The sequence below is a fragment of the Podarcis liolepis genome (assembly GCF_965112155.1).
Source record: "Podarcis liolepis genome assembly, chromosome: W".
NCBI classification, from domain to species: domain Eukaryota; kingdom Metazoa; phylum Chordata; class Lepidosauria; order Squamata; family Lacertidae; genus Podarcis; species Podarcis liolepis.
The window spans coordinates 31,922,918-31,941,541 of record NC_139568.1 but is presented as its reverse complement, the minus strand read 5'-3'; the positions used below and the strand labels follow the sequence as shown (position 1 = coordinate 31,941,541).

The 18,624-nt window shown below is 48.8% G+C and overlaps 1 pseudogene across 1 annotated transcript in view; it reads right to left on the bottom strand.

Moving 5' to 3' along the window:
• The window catches only part of LOC310697698 (serine/threonine-protein kinase Nek6-like), a 152,242-nt pseudogene that overhangs the window by 55,466 nt on the left and 78,152 nt on the right, over positions 1 to 18,624 (bottom strand). The window contains exon 2 of the transcript XR_014530135.1: positions 14,743 to 14,891. The product of XR_014530135.1 is annotated as a serine/threonine-protein kinase Nek6-like (transcript). The remainder of the gene's footprint in view (positions 1 to 14,742; positions 14,892 to 18,624) is intronic.

Genomic DNA, 18,624 nt, shown 5'->3' with positions numbered 1-18,624 from the left:
CTGAGATCATATTGGGATAAACTTGACCAACTACCCGAAAGTATAGACTCTCTGTCACCTAACCCTCGGCTTGTCTTGGGAGGTGACTTCAATGCCCGGATCGGCCTTGTTTCCCCACAAAATACAATATTATCTGGTCTAAACTTGGAGGACGAACCTGAAATCTGTCAGAGGGCAGCAATGGACACCACCTCTAATCGCGCTGGGAAATATCTTTGTGAACTTATAATAAAGCATAACCTTTTGTTATGCAATGGGCACGGTCAAGGGGATCAAGAGGGTTATTTTACTTTTATCTCCCCCAGAGGATTTAATAGCACCATAGATTATATCCTAACATCTAATAATGTGCCAGTTAACCGAGATACCTTCAGGATAATTCCAAGAGCTGAAAGTGACCACTTTCCACTTGAGTTATCTTTGACATCATTCTTTTCTCCTGCCTTTCCTAAATTATTGGATGAAACAGAATATCTGATACTTGGAAACAGAAGGTTAAAATGGAACGCACAGGTTCAAGAAAAAATTATTCAGATCCTGGATTCCCATGAATTTGCTTTATTAAAGGGGGAAATGTTGTTAGAAACAGGAAACATAATTGGACTTTATGAGAACATAATCCAGTGTTTCCCAACCTTTTTTGGGCAAAGGCACACTTGTTTCATGAAAAAAATCTCGAGGCACACCACCATTACAGCCCCGTGACGTCAGCGTGCAGCGTCACGCCGGGAGGGACATGAATTGCTAGCAAATTACATAATCACCTCCTTGAGGGCTGGCTCATCTTCTCCGAAGGCAGAACCCCATTAATTAACAGCACAGACTCACACCATAGCCAAGATGAGGGGGGGAAACCTCAGTCATGCACAGTCATGCACATGTGGGGGCTAAATGAGGACGAAGACCGGGCAGAGAGCAGGGTTCAAATCACCCCACCTGGCCAGGACAATCCCTGGGTGCTCCCTTGGGCCACTCGCCTGACCCACCTCGCAGGGCTGTTGTTGCGAGGATCCCCGGGCTCCATCCTGCCGCCCGATCTCCGCGGGGGCGCAGGCAGGCTGCGCGGGGTCTGCGCGGAAGAGCCCCTGCCCGCCCGGCCGCCGCCGCTGCGCTCATTCCATGGCCGGGAGAAGAGCGCTTCAAACAAAACGCCCGGCCCGCCAGGCCACGCTGGGAAACGTAGTTCGCGCACCCCGTGCGGGCGCGGAGCCCAAGGGCGAGGGGACTACGGATCCCGGCAGCCCCCGCGCCGGGGACGGAGGGGGAGAGGCCGGGTGCAGGGATGGAGGGACGGGTGGGCGAGCGAGTGAGTGAGTGGCAGCCGCCAAGCCTTGGCCGAGAGCCAGGAAGGGCCTCCCCGGAGGAGGAGGAGGAGGGAGGCGCAGAGAGGGAGGGAGGGAGGGAACCCCAGGGGTCATCTAGTGACGGCGCCCCAATCGAAAATTTGACTTTTTTTTAAAAAAAAATCTTTCGAATTTTTTAATTTTTCCCGCGGCACACCAGGCAACATCTCGCGGCACACTAGTGTGCCGCGGAACAGTGGTCGGGAAACACTGTCATAATCAACCGAATGCGCCCACTGATGACCACAGCTAGTGTGATAAAAAACAAAAAGTTTAAGAGACAGACTTGGTTTGATAAGGAATGTCAGAATAGCAAAAAATGCCTAGCTAGGGTACTTAGAAAATTGAAGTTAAAACAGGATAAGCACAATCTTGCTCTACAAGCTGAGGTAGCCCAGTTACGAAGCAATTATAAATTATTACTTAAAAGCAAGAAACAAATATATTATGAACAACAGTGGAAAGAATTGGGAGATGCAGCACTTCAAAAGGACTCATGGAAATTTTGGCATCTGGTTGCCCAAGGCACAAATGGGCTGGGCTACTCGTTAGAAGCATCTGTCCAAGGAAAGGATTGGGTGACATATTTTACAGAAATATATGGCCCCTGTCCTGACCCACCCCCACAAGTTTACTATACTCAGTTATCAGAACTGCCAGAATGGCCAGACGTCACGCCCAATCAGATTAAGAGGCTAATCGCAAACCAACTAGCTAATAAAGCTCCAGGAGAAGACATGATCCCAATGGAGATCTATAAGATAAGACCTGATTTCTGGTCACCCATTTTTGCAAAATTGTTTTCATACATTAACAGCTCAGGTCGCATACCTGAAGGGTGGAAGTTGAGTATAATTGCCTCAATATATAAAAAGGGTGATAAGAAAAACCCTGCCAATTATAGACCCATTAGTTTGTTAGATGTAGCCTCCAAACTATATGCCAAGCTCCTTCTTGGGAGACTAGAAGAATGGGCAGATACAAATAAGGTGATATCGGAAGTCCAGGCAGGTTTCCAAAGAGGGAAATCCACATTGGACCAGTGCTTTGTGCTGAACTTTCTGCTATGTAAATGCATCCATAATTTGAAGCAAAAATTATATGTTGCTTTTATCGATCTAAAGTCAGCTTTTGATACGGTCCCAAGACACGCATTGTGGCAAAAATTGGAAAAGACAAATATAGACCTCCGTCTATTATTTCTCATCAAAACATTATATACTGACACATCAATACAAGTAAAGGTGGATCTGGCTGGCCATCTCACCACTAGAATTAAGACCATTACTGGAGTCAAACAGGGATGCATTTTGGCACCTTTCCTGTTCAATTTTTATATTAATGACATGGTTAAAGAACTGGAGGGCCTACAGTTTGCCCCTGTCACAATTCTCGACCAAAACCTCTCAGTTTTAATGTATGCTGATGCATAGCTGTCAAGTGTCCCTTATTTGAAGGGACAGTCCCTTATTCCAGCGCCATGTCCTGCTGCTGTCCCTTATTGATGGATGTCCCTTAAATGTCCCTTAAATGATGTCCCTTAAATTTCAAAGGAAGCAGCTCCTCTCCCTCCCTCCCTGCCGGCCAGGGAGGAGGGAGGCTCCAACTGTGTTGCTTGGCTGTGTTGCTCACCCAATAAGAAGTCTAAGAACGACTGGGGGTGGTGGAGCTTGCTTGCCTTGTGTGTGGCTAGTTAATGCAAGCTGAGGGAGTTTTTGAATGCTGGACGCCATTTTGTTGCATGTGCTGCTGCAAACTTTGCAGTGCAAAGCCAGGCCGGGGAGCCATCTTAAGTTGAGGCTGCATAGGCCTTGTGGTGCACGTGATTCAGATTCTATTCAGTTGAACCTCTGGTTACAAAGTTGGTTGGACAGTGTTCTCGAAGCTACCAGCATGAGTTTGACCAGACTGCAGGAGGACAGGAAGACTGGAGTGCCTGGAACAGGTGAGGCTGCAGGTCCCTTATTTTGGCTGCTGGTCCCTTATTTTCAAATCAGTAAGTTGACAGCTATGTGCTGATGACCTAGTACTTGTATCTAGAACCCAGGTGGGCCTGAGACGGCTGCTTGCAAAAGTAAGTTCATATTGCACAAGGAATGCTTTATCTATAAACTATGATAAGACGCAGGTCATTGTATTTTGGAAGTGTTCTAAAAAGCATGTTTGGCACCTGGATGAACACATCATAAACCAAGTAAATACGTTTAAATATCTGGGATTGATTTATTCGGAAACGGCATCTTGGAATACACAGCTATCCAATATTATATTGCAAGCCTTTAAATCAGCAAAAGCCATTCTGAAATTCGCTGCCTATAAAGGTGGAAATCTGGTCAACCCAGCTCTATCTGTGTATAAAGCAAAAACAATGGCCCAGATTTTATATGGTGCAGAGGTTTGGGGTACCTCAAAGGTCTCCGGTCTGGAACCCCCACAGAATTATTTTCTAAGAGTTCTTTTAGGTTTACCCAAAGACGTGCAATCTGCCATGGTCAGGTTGGAAACTTGCATGTTGAGCATAGAGAGCCAAATAGATAAAAGAATTCTCTGTTACTGGTTTAGAGTTCAACAGATGGACAACACTAGGCTACCAAAAAAAAATGCCTGATTGAGCTCTCAAATGGATTACCCCTTAAAAACTGGGTACATCATGCTGCCCAACTGATGGGCAAATATGACCTCTCAGTGACAGAGATTAAAGAACTCCCCTTATATTCACAGAAAAATATTTTTAAACGAACCATAAGGGCAGTGGCAACTAAAAACGATCTAAACTCTATGTGCACATCTACATGCGCCCCACTGTATTTTAAACTTAGAGAGGTCAATGAACACATATCTTATTTTAATGAATTGACTTTTGCACAGCTTCGAAAAGCTTTTACAGAGCTACGACTAAATACAATAAGCTCTGCTTATAGAGATGGGAGACACAGAGGCATACCAAAAAAACGAACGTGTTTGCATTAGGGGATGTTCTGAAGTAGAGGCCCTTATGCATTATATCTTGCACTGTCCGTTATATAATGATGCAAGGAAAAGATTTTTGGTACCTATAATGACAGGGTCCCCTGGCCAGAACCCCCTTGACATGATTTTATATCTCCTTGCAGACACAGATAAGTATGTGACCTGGCGGGTAGCACTTTTTGCAATTGCTGCTAGGAAAATTAGAGCAAATTATATAGCCAAGGTAGCCATTAACTGTAAAGGTGATGAATTTATTTGATCCCATCTATCTACCTCAGGCTATGCTCTATCTTTGTCACCAAACTCTGAGTATAAATTGCACACTGTATTCATTGATATTGTTGTTAACATTAGTGACCATGTGATGATTTTAGCTTATGAATTTCATTGTTTACTGTTTTTATTTGTACATTGGGGTATTTTTATAGCTTTGTTTAGAATACGTAATGTTTTAATAATATAAATGTTTTAAGTCTTTTTTTTATCAATTCAGTATATTTTCTTTTAATTGTCAAATAATTCTGTGTACATTGTGGCAGCCTTTGGCTATGTGCAATAAAACTGACTGAGACTGAGACCTGGTTTCCTGGAACAAATGACCTGGGCACAGCCTGGGGGTTCGGCCACGGCAAAGTCCGGGTGCAGCCGGTCGAGTGGGGACCTGAGGCGGCGGCCCATAAGCAGTTCGGCAGGACTCCGCCCTGTGGCCGCATGAGGGGTGATGTGTTGCACGAACAAGTATTCGGCGACCCGCTCGTGCCAGTCTCCCCGGTCCAGGTGCCCCAGTGCCTCTTTTGCTGAGCACATCATTCTCTCCGATTGCCCGTTGCTGGATGGATGAAATGGTGCCGTTAGGGAATGGCGGATGCCCAGTCCCAAAAGGTACCGCTCAAAAGTGCTTGACGTGAACTGCGGTCCATTGTCGGCGACAAGGACATCAGGACACCCATGTGTCGCAAAAAGGCCTCGCAGCACCCGGATGATGGCCTTGGTAGTGGTGGAGGACATCAGGGCCACCTCCAGCCATTTGGAATAGGCTTCCACCACTACCATAAAGGTCCGGCCATGAAAGGGGCCGGCCAGATCGATGTGCACCCTCGACCAGGGTGTCTTTGGTGTCTCCCAGGTGTGTCCCTTAGCTGCCGGTGGCGCAGGCCTCGATTCTTGGCACGCTTGACAGGCGGAAACCAAGGCAGTGATGGCATCATCCATGTTAGGCCACCAGACGTAACACCGAGCCAACGCCTTCATTTTGACGATTCCCGGGTGGCCAACGTGCAGAGACTCCAGGACACGTTGACAGAGTCTTTGGGGAATCACGACGCGGTCTCCCCACAGCAGACAGACGCGGTGAGCCGAGAGTTCATGTTGTCTGGTTGTGAACAGCTGGAACTCCGATGCAAACGGCCCTTGTGGCCACCCCCTCCACACCCAGTTGAGCACACGGCTGATGGTGCGATCCTGGGCAGATGCGGAGGCCACAGTGGCAGCCGATACAGGCGCTGCCGGAAGATCCTCAATTAGGAGGAGCGATGAAGCAGGAGCTGGGTCTTCCACAAACGCTGGAAGAGGGCAACGGCTGAGGGCGTTGGCATGGCCCAGTGATTTCCCCGGGCGATGGACGAGCCGGTAGTGGTAGACAGCCAGAAAAACAGTCCATCACAGCACGCGTTGAAGGCCGCCATCTCCCGATGACCCCAGGACCAAGGCGTCTTTGTGCTGAGGAGTCGGTGAAGAGGCTCAGCCACCGTGGCTTTGTGAGGCAGGAACATGTTATAAAAGTTCAGCAGTCCCAGGAACGCCTGCAACTCCGTCTTGTTCTTTGGGATGGGGGCCTGCTGGATAGCGCGGATCTTGGATGTGGTCGGGTGAAGGCCGGAGGCGTCAATAAGATAGCCCGGGAACTCCACCTGTGGAACGGCGATCTGGCACTTCTCCCTCTTTACCTTGAGCCCGGCCTCCTGGAACCTGGTCAGCACGGCACGGAGGCGCTCGGACAGCTGCTGGTGTGAGTCTGCGGACACCAAGACGTCATCAAAATATGGTACAACGCCCAGAAGCCCTTGTAGGAGATGCTCCATAAGGTTTTGGAAGATGCCAGGAGCCACGCTCACCCCGAACTGCAAATGGCGGCAACAGAATGCCCCTCGGTGGGTGATGATCGTCTGGGCTTCAGCAGTGGCATCATTGACGGGCAGTTGTTGATAGGCTTGGGCAAGGTCCAGCTTAGCAAAGACCTTACCCTCACCCAAGGAATGCAACAGGTGTTGAACAACAGGAACCGGGTAAGCGTGCTGCTGAAGTGCCTTGTTGATCGTGCACTTGTAGTCGGTGCAGATTCTCACTGACCCGTCTGGCTTGACAGGCATGACGATGGGGGTTTCCCACTTGGCATGGTCAACCGGCTCCAAAACTCCTTGGGCGATCAACTTGTCCAGTTGTTCGTCCACCTTAGCCTTGAGAGCAAAGGGAACCCGGCGTGGCTTTAGCTTGATGGGGGCGACTTGTGGATCAAGGCTAAAGGAGATGGGCGTACCTGTATATTGCCCTAAAGTGCCGTCAAAAGCCTCGGCAAAGTCTTTGACCAGACCCTCAGTCTCTGCGTTAGAGATGCAGTTGATGCCGGTGACTTCCAGGCCGAGGGCATCAAACCAGTCTAGCCCTAGGAGGCTTGGCCGCTGACCTTCGATCACCACCAGTAGGAGCAGGCCCGAAAAATCCTTGAAGGTGATCCGGAACCGGCCAACGACTACAACGGGAATGTCGTTTCCCTGGTAGTCTCTCAGGTGTACGCGGTGAGAGTCGAGTTGCCTTTTGAACACTCTGGGTACCAGTCTTTTGATGGTGCTCCAAGACACGATGGACAGGGCAGACCCGGTGTCAATCTCCATGTCACATGGAGCTCCTTCAATGAGCACCGTGACGTTCAGCTTGCGTCACGTAGGCGAGTCGGTTTGGCCAATCGTGGTTCCAGATGAGCAGCGGCAGTTGGTGAGAGCGAAACAGCATTCCTTGGCGGACTGGAGTGAAGACTTGGACTTGTGAGTCGGTGAGGGGGGGTGCCGGATGGAGCCGATCGGCAGACCTTAGTGATGTGGCCCCTTCTGGAACACTTCTGACAGATGGCATCTCTGAATCGACACTTGGCACGGGAATGGTTGCCCTTGGACTTCTTTTGGAACTTCCTGCACTGCCGCTTTGTCTGGTGCACGTCATCGTCTTCACTGGAGGATGCCTCATCACTGCTGGCTTCTTCATGATGCACTGGAACTGGCTTCCTAGCAAGACGCGGGCTGCTGGCCTTGTGGATCTCCTGGGTGGGGCGTTCGGCAGCTTCCGAGGCCACGGCCTCCTCAATGGCTTTCTGCAGCGTGAGGTCTGGCTTGGTGAGGAGACGCCGTTGCAGACAGATGTCCCGGACCCCGCAGACGTTTCGATCCAACAGGGCATCGTCTAAGTCTCGCAACTCGCTATGCATTGCAGCCTGTCGGAGGGCGGTGGTGTAGTTGTTGATTGACTCCCCCTCTGCCTGGTTCCAGTGGTAGAATGCATGGCGGGCAGCAATCTTGGACGGCTTTGGTGCGTAGTGGTTGCGGAGCTTCTCTTGAATCGTGTCCCATGGTGTTGCCTGGACTGCTTCAGGCGCAACCAATGCTCGGGCCGTCTCAAACACCTCAGGCCCACAGAGGCTGAGGAATACGCCCCGCTTCTGCTCCTTTGATAATTCTGTCAGCTCGTTGGCTTGGAGGTAGCAGTCGAACCGAGCGAGGTAGGAGTCCCATGATTCAGAGGCTGGCGCAAACGGCGGTAGAGGCACAAGTGAAGCCATGATTCCGATGCCGGCGAGAAGGGCAATGGATGGAACACCGTGCTCTAGCCAGAACAGTCACCTCTGAATTGGTTCTGTTCAGTGATTTCGCTCAGTGATTCAGCTCAGTGATTCAGCTCAGTGATTCAGCTCTGCTCAGAGGGTGGCTGCATCTGGCTGTGCTCTGATGTCCATCGATCCCATCCTCGTCGCCAGTGTTAAGTTGTGGGTGAACATATCAGACGACACAGCGATTCTTCAAACAGCTCTTGTTTATTCCGAGGCCAGAACAGAACTGAACTGAAGAGCTCAGTCAGCCTGCTTATATAGAGCTCCAGAACAACGTAACTGTAGCAACTTTCTAAAACTATCTGTCAGGGAACTGACATCAGAGCAGAGGGGGGAGGCGAGGCTTCCAGACTCTGCAGGAGAGGGAACGAGTAAGGGTAGAGAGAGAACGTCATCTGGGGAAGAATGTCCAGGTGACACCAGCAAGAAGGGAGAGGGAGAGAGCATCTCGGAGGAGAGGCTCCGAGACTCTAGCAGTGAAGTCAGTGAGGAGGGTGGAGGACCACCACTAGGCACGCCCACTCTGCGCAGAAGGCTTCCGCGCAGAGAGGCAAGGCGAAGGTTGTCCGTTAAGGAATTCTTATGCTGGAGGAAATTTAGGAGACGCCCACTCACGGATTCTTCGAGCGACTGAGCAGCAGCACCCAAGCTGCTCAGTCAGGGAAAGACACAACCGCCCCTAAGCAGTTTGGAACAGCTAGAGGTTTACACACAAGCAACCCCAATTCCCGTGACAGCAATCCGTGAGTCCCTTACGTTGCTTGTGTGCAAGAGGACGGGGGTACAGTCATGAGTCAAACCGGAGGAGCAGGCGCAGGAGAGGGAGCCAAAGGCGGACAGAGTCTGGAGGAGAGAAACCGAGACTTGGAGCAGCAACTGGCTCTACTAGCGGCGCGGCTGGATGAAAGGAGGACACATGACGCCCAGGGGAAGATTACCCCCATCACAAGAAAGGTACCGGGACTTGTGCAGTCGTTTGGGGGCAACCCCAGGGATTATAACGCTTTTAAGACAGAAGTGCAGTATGCGCTGGATCTGCAGCACGATGACTTTGCCGACGATGGGGGAAGAGTCGCTTTCGTGGTGGGGCACCTGCAGGGGAGGGCCAGAGATTGGGTTCGACCCCTAATGGCGGCAGAGAACGATGCCTTGAAGGACCTGAGAAAGTTTTTTAGCGCGATGGATCACATGTTCTCGAGCGATGTTGAATTGAGTGTGACGCACAAAGAACTGATGGGGTGCAAACAAGGAAACCAGTCAGTGAGAGAGTACTGGTCGAGATTTGCTATGCTGATCCATAAACTTGGGTGGGATCTGAGTTCGGAACCAGTACAAATGTTATTTGAGGAGGGCTTATCCCCTTGGGTGAGAGACGAACTTTCCCGCTCACCCCGCCCGGAATCGATGGACCAGCTGACCAAGTTGGCGCTCGCTGTGGGAGTCCGGCAAGAGACGCGCGCTCTGGAAAGGCGGGAAGGGAGAGCAGAGCGTTGGCATGACAACCGCATTCCAGACATGCCAGCGTCTACTGTGCCGCCCGAGGAGCCAATGGAGATTGGAGGAGCGAGCGCGCGTGGATTTTCAAACTCCAGCAAGGTGCGTAAGAAGGAGGGGAAAACCAGTAAGAGGTGTTTCCTATGCCAGCAGCCGGGACATTTTGCCAGAGCATGCCCTCAGAAGAAGGCGTGGCAAGGAATGGTGGGGGCAGTGGGGAGTGAGGAAGAAGAAGAGTTTGGATTTGATATCCCGCCTTTCACTCCCCTTCAGGAGTCTCAAAGCGGCTAACATTCTCCTTTCCCTTCCTCCCCCACAACAAACACTCTGTGAGGTGAGTGGGGCTGAGAGACTTCAAAGAAGTGTGACTGGCCCAAGGTCACCCAGCAGCTGCATGTGGAGGAGCGGAGACGCGAACCCGGTTCCCCAGATTAGGAGACTACCGCTCTTAACCACTACACCACACTGGAGGAAAAGAAGGAGGCGCCGGGAAATGGCAATGCTTGGCTGCAGGAAGGCGGGCACAGCAGCCAGGCGAGCAATCAGTAAAAGTGCCCAAACCAGATCCTCCCCGAGCAGCCATCACCATAGAGGTGGTGCTAGAGCTCCCAAACGGACACCCCATCAAGGTGAAGGCGCTGCTGGATTCAGGCAGCTCGTGCAACTTCTTTAGCAAGGATTTTGCGCTAGAACACCAGCTACAGGTGGTGCCTCTAGAACATCCCCTGCAAGTAACCACGATTGATGGGAGAGAATTTTTGGGAGGGGAAGTAACCCACCAGACCCCTCCCATGAAAATGACAGTTTCCAGACACACTGAGACCATTGCCTTTCACGTAGCCACCTTAGCAGGACCACCTATCATACTGGGAATGAGTTGGTTGGCACTGCAGGACCCAGTAGTAGGGTGGCACCAGCGGACAGTCACCTTTGGGTCAGCTCACTGCGTAGAGCATTGCCACGAAGGGGAAACCCCGAGGGTGGCAGTAGCCAGGGTGACAGGGATGGTGGTGGGAGAAAAGGGGAGAGTACCACCTCAGTATGCAGACCTGGAAGAAGTCTTCAGTGAGAGAGAGGCGGATAGACTACCCCCTCACCGGCCCTTTGACTGTCAGATCAACCTACTCCCAGGGGCTCAGTTACCAGTGGGTAAGCTGTACGCCATGTCAGACAGGGAGATGCAGGAGTTGCGGAAGTTCATTGACAAAAATCTGAAGAGGGGCTTTATACATGAATCAAGGGCGGTGGGGGGCAGTCCAGTGTTCTTTGTGGACAAAAGAGACTCCAAAGAGCCCCGCTTGGTCGTAGATTACAGGTCCGTGAACCGGGTGTCGGAACCGGTGACCTTCCCAATGCCCAGGATTGATGACATTTTGGCCAGGGTAAGGAAAGGGAAGGTTTTTACCAAGTTGGACCTTCGAGGGGCGTACAATTTGATAAGGATGAGGGAGGGGGGTGAATGGAAAACCACGATGTTCACCCCTCTGGGAGCCTTTGAGTATCTCGTTATGCTCTTCGGATTACAATCGGGATCCAGCACATTCCAAGCTTTCATGCACCACGTGCTGGGGTCCCTGCTGTACAAGAATTGTGTGGCCTTCCTGGATGACGTACTTATCTACTCAGAGAACGAGAATCAGCATGTGAAAGATGTCAGAGAAGTGCTGAAAAGGCTGCAGGAGCATCAGCTGTGGGTCAAACTGGAGAAATGCCAATTCCATGCACGAGAGGTGGAGTTCCTGGGCTACAGGTTGTCAGACAGAGGTCTGGCAATGGACCCAGGCAAGGTGCAGGCCGTGCTAGAATGGAAGCCTCCCAAGAACCGGAAGGACGTGCAGAGGTTCTTGGGGTTTGCAAATTTTTATAGGAAGTTTATCAAGAACTTCGCCCATCTAACAGCACCCATAACGGATTGTCTCAGCAGCAAGAAGAAGTTCGAATGGACGGAGGAGGCCCAGCGTTCCTTTGAAAAGCTTAAGGAGGCGTTCGCGTCGGAAGAGCAGCTCCTACACCTGGATCTGCGGAAGCCGATGAGGCTAGAGACGGATGCATCAGACAGAGCTGTAGGGGGCATATTGCTCCAGCAGGGAAATGGGGAGTGGAAACCGTGTGCCTTCTTTTCCAGGAAGCTTAACAAGTCAGAGCAAAACTACACAGTGTACGATCGAGAACTGCTGGCCATTCACGAGGCTTTTCGAAGGTGGAGACATTTTCTCATAGGCGCACAGCACAAGGTCCAGGTGTGTACTGACCACAAGAACCTGGAATATTGGAGAACAGCGAGAGTGCTGAACCAACGACATGTGCGGTGGGCTCAGGAGTTTTCCAAGTTTAATTTCGAAATTAGGTACGTGCCTGGGAAGGAAAATGTCAGAGCAGACGCCCTCTCCCGCAAGCCCGAATACGAGGAAGGGGAGGGAAGTCCAGAGGCGCGTTATGTCATACCCGAGGACAAATGTGTGTGTGGGGGAGTGTTTGTAGGGAGGCAAGAGCTGGCCGGGTTGACGAGGGATGATCAGTATGCACAAACCAAAATCCGAGAAATTGGTATCACTGGGGAAACTCAGGGGGGGTTTGAAGTAAAGGATGGGGCACTGTACTATAAGGGGGCATTGTACATACCTGAGGGGGATTTGAGGAGCAGAATACTCAAACAACTGCATGACAACCCCACGGCAGGACATTTTGGGCAACACAAAACAATGCTACTGGTCACCAGGCAGTTTTGGTGGCCACGAGTGAGAGAAGATGTGAAGGAGTATGTACGCGGGTGCCAGTGCTGCCAGAGAGCGAAGGGGGAGAGGACAGCACCTGCGGGGTTACTGGAGCCCTTACCAACACCAGAGAGGCCATGGGAGGTGGTATCAATTGACTTTATGACGGATTTACCCAAAGCCAGGGGGAAAACGGCAGTAATGGTGGTAGTTGATTTGATGACCAAAATGTGCCATTTTATTGCGTGCTCGCATGCGGTGACTGCAGAAGAAACGGCCAAGTTGTTTGTAGAGCATGTTTTCAGGTTGCATGGCGCCCCCTTGAGGATTTTATCCGACAGAGGCTGGCAATTCACGTCCAGATTCTGGAGGAAGCTTATGAGTCTGCTGGACGTTGAGGTTGGTTTCTCCACGGCCAGACATCCAGAAACCAATGGACAAGCAGAGAGGGCGAACAGCGTACTTCAACAATATCTATGGTGCTACATCAACGAGAGGGAGAAGGATTGGGTGGACAAATTAGCGCTGGCTGAGTTTGCATACAATAACGCAGAACATGTGTCCACAGGGATGAGTCCGTTTATGGCAAATTACGGGTGTCACCCCAGGGCTTTCCCAGGGGAAGGGGAGGGAAGTTGGAGTGTTCCCACAGCGGAAAAGTTTGTGGAAGAGATGGAGGCTTTACACCAACAGCTTAAGTTAAACCTGGAAAGAGCCAAAGAAGAGTACAAGAGGCAGGCAGACAAGCACCGGAGGGAGGGAGAAAACATAAGAGTGGGGGACCAGGTGTGGTTGCCCACCAAAGGGTTACCATTCAAAGGAGGGTGCAAGAAGCTACGGCCAAAGAGACTGGGACCGTTCGAAGTAGCCCAGCAAGTTAATCCGGTGGCCTTTAGGCTCAAATTGCCATCTCACATGAAACTGCACCCCGTGTTCCACAGGTCCTTACTCTCACCGTTCAGGGAAGGGAGGGAATTTCTGGGTCAGCAAAATGAAATACCCTTGCATCCACAGATGGAGGAAAGGGAACTCAGTGGCCATGCAGCTGAAATTCTCGATTCCAGGTGGAAAGGGGGGCGGGTCGAGTATTTGGTGGCGTGGGAGGGGGAGCCAGCAGAGGAAAACGCATGGGTCCCAGCAGAAGAGATGAGGGATGAGTATCTGCAGGAGGAGTTTCATAGCAGGTACCCGAGAAAGCCCAAACCACCAGAGAGGTTCTGGGGGGAGCAATTTGGCACCACTGATGAGGAGGAAGAGTTTGCGGGTTTTCCCGCCTCCGAAGAGGGTGGGGATTGGCCCGAAGAAGAATCCGACTGGGGAGATTGGGAAGAGAGAAGAGACAGCAGCAAATGGAGAGGGGTGTTTGAATCGTCAGATGGAGAGGAGAGTTCCTTCCGAGGGTTTCCTGCATCACCGTCAGAGGGAAGGACGGGGGGGGGGGAGGGCCCTGGGAGGGAGGTGGATGTCAGGGAACTGACATCAGAGCAGAGGGGGGAGGCGAGGCTTCCAGACTCTGCAGGAGAGGGAACGAGTAAGGGTAGAGAGAAAACGTCATCTGGGGAAGAATGTCCAGGTGACACCAGGAAGAAGGGAGAGGGAGAGAGCATCTCGGAGGAGAGGCTCCGAGACTCTAGCAGTGAAGTCAGTGAGGAGGGTGGAGGACCACCACTAGGCACGCCCACTCTGCGCAGAAGGCTTCCGCGCAGAGAGGCGAGGCGAAGGTTGTCCGTTAAGGAATTCTTATGCTGGAGGAAATTTAGGAGACGCCCACTCACGGATTCTTCGAGCGACTGAGCAGCAGCACCCAAACTGCTCAGTCAGGGAAAGACACAACCGCCCCTAAGCAGTTTGGAACAGCTAGAGGTTTACACACAAGCAACCCCAATTCCCGTGACACTATCCAATCACTGAACGTCACTTTCGATCCTTCATTTGCATAACTATCTACAGTATCCCCCTGCTGGCCCAGGGTAAGAACCTCAGTACATAATAATCTCTCTTTCAGAACAGTGGCTATGCATTCAAAAAGGAAAAAGAGCTTGGCTTAGCATTCCCTGTGCCCACTGGTCCCGGCATTATGCTTCCGATGCTGTTCTAAATAGATGCTGTGACACTTCTACCAAATTTCAGTTGTGGCAACTGGAGGCACCTCGTCTTCATAATCCTGCTGATCAGCTCAGACTGAATGCTTTACAATCAGGCACAAGGAGAAATCCATCTTGCGAGCTCCACTGTCTCTAAGCATGCAATGGCTGAACATCAGCATAATTGTTTTTGAATGTAGGCGCTTACTAATTGGAACATTATACTATTATTCAGTGAAAAGAGAGTGAATTAATGTTACCTCTGTGCATCACCCTGCGGGAGTGCATGTGTTCAACTGCACTGCACAACTGCACAAAATATTTCCAAACTGTTCTTTCTAGGATTAGCCGCTTCTGCTTTTTAAAATACTGTGAAGGGAAAACAAACAAAAAGATGAACAAGACAGCACTGAATCTCAATCTCTCTCTCTCTCTCTCTCTCTCTCTCTCTCTCTCTCTCTCTCTCTCCCTCCTTCAGTCATGGCTAATGTGTTCATCAGCTGCCACCTTACTGTTGTCCTCAAGCCCATCAGGCAAAGTAGTTCGGCCTCTGCTTCCCATTTAACTCCTTGCCTATGTATAGAAACTTCAATGCAATTCACTAATTAACAGCATTATGAAAAATATGCTTAAATAGGTTTGACATTTTTGAATGGACACCAATTATAATCAGCATTAATCTCATTAATTACCTTGCAGAACATATTTAATGCCTCAAAACAACAAATGTCTGGAGTGCTTTGCCTTAAGAAACAAAAGGATTTGTTAGGGGTGTGTTGCTTTTTTTTTGGTTTTGTTTTTTTTAAACCCAGCACCTTGAAGGTGTTCATCAGAAGCATCATTATAAAGCATTCTCCCTTTAGTAAACAAGCTACTGAATGCTCCTCTAATATCAGGTATGGCAGCACTTCTGCAACAGTTTGCACATGGATAAAATGCCCCAGAAAGTTGGGGTGCCCAAAAACAGACAAGATGCCAGATTACATTAGCTGCTAGTCCTGTATTGCAGGGGGTCAGACTAGATGACCTTTGGGATACCTTCTAACTCTAGAATTTTGTGATTCCATACTTGTTGCATACTACTGATCGAAACAAATAGACTGCAGTAACTAAGGCTGTGAGTGTTCATAAAATGCTGCCTTACTTTTTTCCCCCAAATACTTTTTATTGCTTTTTTGTAACAACAACAAATAAAACAAATACTCTTACATTCAAAAATTTATATGTCTTCTTATTTACCCTGCGTCTTATTGTGCCCAGACTTCCTTGCATCCCTTCAACAGTTTTCATGTCTCAAATCTTTTCTTACAGTTTCTTATTTACACTCCATCCACATCAGAAGTTTTACATTAATCCTGCTACAGTTTTTAAATTCTTACAATTACTCCGTATATATTCAACAAATTTACTCCAATCCTTTTTGAACTTTGCTTCTTTTTGGTTCCGAATCTTTTAAGTCAATTTCGCCAATTCTATGTATTCAAACATTTTTGTCTGATACTCCATTAAAGTTGGGATTTCTTGGGATTTCCATTTCTGAGCCACTAAGATTCTAGCGGCGGTTGTTGCGTACATGAATAGTTTGTAATCTTCCTTTTTTAATTCATCCCCTGTTATCCCTAGCAAAAATGCTTCTGGTTTCTTTGTGAAAGTGTATTTAAATAGTTTTTTCATTTCGTTATATATCATGTCCCAATATTTTTTCATTTTTTCACACGTCCACCACATGTGAAAAAATTCACTGTCTTTTGTTTTACATTTCCAACACATTTTATTACTTACTCTATACATTTTTGCTAGTTAAACCGGGGTGATACACCAGCGGTACATCATTTTCATTAAATTTTCTTTTAGAGTGGAGCATGCCGTGAACCTCAAACCTTCTGTCCATAATTTTACCCAATCATCATAATCAATATTATAACCAAAATCAACTGCCCATTTTATCATAACTTCCTTCGTCAGTTCGTCTTTTGTATTCCATTCTGACAAATATTCATACATTTTTGATAGAAGTTTTGTCCTACCCTCTATAATTTCAATTTGATATCTTAATTTTTTCCCACTAAATCCTAATTTCTTATCCTCTTTGAGTATTTCGTTTACTTGGTTGTATTGTATGAAGGCGTTCACTATGCGATTATAGGGTTTTAACTTCCATCCTTTATCAGTCTTCATTAATATTTCTTCATAGGTTGCTCTCCTCCCTTCCATATTCAATTTTTTCACTGTTAGCACTTCTGCCGGGATAACCACCATGGCGTATGTCTCTCTAATAGGTTCTTGTTTCTATCCCATACCTCGTATAGGGCACCCCTAATAATGTGGTTTACAAATCCTTTATCTATCTTTACCTTGTTATACCACAAATAGGAGTGCCACCCATATCTATTGTTATGCCCCTCTAGATCCAGCAAATCTGTATTTTTCAATACTAGCCATTCTTTCACCCAACACAGACAGGAGGCTTCATAATAAAGTTTTAAATTTGGCACTCTTTCTTGTCAGTTAGTAGTTGAAATTTTATCCTGGGCCTCTTCCCTTGCCATATGAATCTTGATAATACTTTTTGCCAGTCCCAAAATTGTGATAAACCTTTAATAATTAGAATCGTTTGAAATAAGAATAACATATTTGGTAATATGTTCATTTTGATCGCCACCATTCTGCCACTCCAGGATCATTTTAGACTATTCCAAATATCTAAATCTCTTTTGATTTCCTCTCCATATCGGTACATAGTTGTCATTAAACAAATTAATATTTTAGTCGTTAACCATATTCCCAAATACTTCACTTTCTTCACCACTTTGATTCTGCACTTTTGTTCCAACAGTTCTTTCTCCTTTCTATCCATATTTTTAACCACCAATTTTGTCTTTGTTTTGTTTAATTTAAATCCTGATAATCTGCCGAATCCTTCCATTTCCTCCATTGCTTTCATAACACTTATTTGTGGTTCCTCTAAGGTTAGTACTAAATCATCGGCATAAGCCTTTAGTTTGAATTCTTTTACTCCAATTTTTATACCCCTTATTTCTGCTGTCTTTCTCAGCAAGTTTGTTAAGACCTCCAATACTATTATGAACAGTAATGGGGATAAAGGGCATCCTTGTCTTGTGCCCTTGGTTATATCAAATGACTCTGTTAAAACATTATTTACAATTAACTTAGCTCTCTGTTTGGAATAGATTGCATCGACATTTGGTTAGCTAGTGTAATCAAAAGCATCTGGGATTGGTTGCAGCTTTGAGGGTATTGGCGGCAAGCCTTTGGCTCGGGTGGCGGTTAGGCATTGGAATAATGTGTTGTGGTGTGTCGAAGTGCTAGGTGTGGCCATCGCCTATGCCTTCAATTTTTAGGGGTATTCCGTTAAAGGAATCTGGGGGTCGTGTATTCCGTCCGATGCCTGCTTGGCGGGAGGCCATGGCACGACCCTCGGTGACAGCAGGGGTGAGCCTATAGTTGGATTAGCATCAACAGGCTCCACCTACTGGTGAATAACCCACTTGTTTCAATCCAATGCCTAAGCCAATACCTTTTCATTGCTGTAATCAATAAAGTTGTGGCCTTTTCTAGCTCATCAACCTTATATCACGTGTCCTTGTGTCTTCATTTCACTTCGTGGGGGTCGGGTCCTCGAACCACAAAGACTCTCCTCCCTGAAAGAGAGGGGAGGGGTTGTGGTCGGGAGCCCGAGCACCGCCCAGCAGGGGGCGTGGCCCCCTGCCTCACGCCCCCCCCCGGTGGCCACCCAACCAGGTGCCGCGGAGGGGGCGTGTTCAGCAGCCTTTTGCTGCAGCACCAGCCTTTCCCTGGCCTCATTCCTCGTCGTCGCCCCGTCGCGAGTCACCCACCCTCCACTCCCTTTTAGTTAGGGCTTAGGTCATTGGCCTTGCTATGGACCTTAGGTTGGTCGCCCTGGTTGCCCGGGGGGCCTGGTAGGAGTTTTCCCATTTGGCATTAGGCTTTTTGGTGTTTTTGCCTACCTCGTAGCAATCGTCACAACTTTTGTGGTATTGGTGGGTAGGTTAGGCATTGGAATAATGTGCTGTGGTGTGTCAAAGTGCTAGGTGTGGCCATTGCCTATGCCTTCAATTTTTAGGGGTATTCCGTTAAAGGAATCTGGGGGTCGTGTATTC